Raw genomic sequence first — 2,470 nt, 5'->3', positions numbered from 1 at the left:
GTAAATTTTAATTGCATTATGAGATTCGCTTTTGGTAACTCGTATTTGGCAGCTGATAATTTTTTTAGATTGTCGGTAATTTAAATTAGACCCATCAAATTACTATATTTAACATATTTTTTTGGATAGTAATCTAGATTGCCTTTAAGAGGAGGCAATCCAGAGGGATTCGGGAGAGATCGTTTCAAATTATTAGATCTATTTATTTGATAATTTGTAAAAATTTTTGGATAAAATTATTTCCAAAAAAAATCACACAAAACCCACCCTTTATCCCCCTCTCCAGTGGCTCTTATCCTCTCTTCTTCTCCGAACTCCTCCATATCCTCGCCGCCTTTGACAACCTTCCCTCGCCCGTGCCCTCATTATTTTGGCCACGACTCCCACTTCTACACTTATATCGACCTCTTCTCCTTCGCCTCCATCACGCCGCCTCCTCCTTCACAATCCAGCCGCCGTCTTCTTTTTTATTGGAATATTTTAGAAATTTTAATTTAAATTTAAAATTTTAAATTAATTTTTTTTCAATAACTCAAAATTTCACAAAATTTTATGAGGTTATTTTAAAATTTGATTCACGTTATCGATAACCTGATTCTTATACCAAACATGTCAATCAAGATTTTTAATAATTTTACTATATATTACTGCATATATAATTATAATAAATAATATTATTAATAATTTAATAATAATAATTTATATTGAAGTAATCTACGTTATCCTCTAAAATTGTCCGGCGATGCGCCAAACCAACCCAAAGCTGAAATCTATGTGAGACATGGATGTAGGATAGCTGGTGAGGTTTAATTTTATTGATTTAAAAATAAATAAGTAAGTGAGCTTTTTTTATTTTTTTTATTGGTCCAGTTGCTTTACATGGGGTAGATAAAATTACTGGTGCCAGCTACAACAATATCGCTAGAAGTACTTGATAAATGCAAGAAATTCTCCCAAAATACTGATCCATTGTGATCGGTTATAGGAAGCCACCTAGTCTATCATCCTATTAGCTTCTTTGAATACATGATTTACTGTACGTGAAGTAGTATTCGCCTTAAGTCTCTGAATATCCATCACCAAAGAATGATTAGGCACATGATGCTCTGCTTCTGTAGAAATCCATAAAATTGCTACCATGGAATCTTCTTCTAATATTATGTGATCTACCTAAAGGATAGTAATTGTATATACCAACCCTTCCCATGCCACTCTCAATTCGGCTTGTGACACTGTAGTCTCAGGAGGAGAAAATCTGCATACTGCCACAAAAGTTGATCTAGTATCTCAAATGACAAAATCTGCTCCACCAATCTGTCCCCAATTCTGCATATTGCCATCGAAGTTGATTTTAAGAAAATCAGGAGATGGGCATTCCCAAATAAAATAAAAAAAATGGGACATAGAATCTACTGATGGGAAGACCTAGATTTCACTATTTTCCAATAACCTTTAGGATTCCTTAGCCTACATGAAGTTTGAGGCATGGTGTAGAGATCTAATACAATGACAATGCAACCTTCAATGGTACTCTCAAATATTCCCGTTTCTTACTAGCCAGATATAATAGGTAATATAACATAAAGCAACCGACCTCCAATTAGCATCCCTTCTTTGTCTACCTCTCTTGGCCATTTGTCAAAAAAAACTTATAGATCTAGGGCAGAATAATAATAGATAAAAAGTTGAAACACTAACTCCAAATGTATACCGCACTAGGACAATCAAAAAACTTGATTAATGGATTCTACTTCCTTTATACACTGATCACAAAAGGGAAAACTAAGATACCCCTATGATGGAGAATGCTTCAATATGGTAATCAATCCCACACCAATTTCCATAGTAATTAAGCCACTCTCAAGTGGATGCCTACCTTCCATACTCATTCTACATCCTTTGGTCTCCCAGGGGGACCTCTAAGGTAATGAGGCACACTACATTATAACACTTAATACTATCTTAAGATCGTTCTTTGCCTTCCACAGCAGAGTTTGATTTCTTGGTCTTTGACTCGAGGATCCACCATTTTGACTCTGAGAATCATTGGATCGATTTTTTTCTTCAAATTTTTCTCATTTGCAGCTTAAACATCATTAAGTTCTTTCTCTATCATCAGGCTTTGTTAATAGCCTCCTTATTGGTAGGTAACTTAAATGCAATTACCAACTATTAGATTCGATCTCTAAGTCCGTTTTTGAATTTTCTGATCCACATGCCCTCCTCAGTTATTAGTGTTGGAACATATCTGGATAGTTCTTCAAATTTTGTCGCATATTGAGCAACTATCATACTACCATATTTCAGTCGGACAAAAATTTGAATTTCTACAATCAAATAGTCTGAAAAAAATACCTCTATAAAAAACCCTTTTAAATCCTTTCTATATGAAAGGTGCATCATTTGGCCCTAACTTTTCGATCTCCATCTCTACTAATCAACTGTTTCACCTTGTAATATAAAGGTGGCA

The sequence above is a fragment of the Elaeis guineensis genome, chromosome 13 (genome assembly GCF_000442705.2).
Source record: "Elaeis guineensis isolate ETL-2024a chromosome 13, EG11, whole genome shotgun sequence".
NCBI lineage: Eukaryota > Viridiplantae > Streptophyta > Magnoliopsida > Arecales > Arecaceae > Elaeis > Elaeis guineensis.
This window is presented reverse-complemented; position numbering follows the sequence as displayed.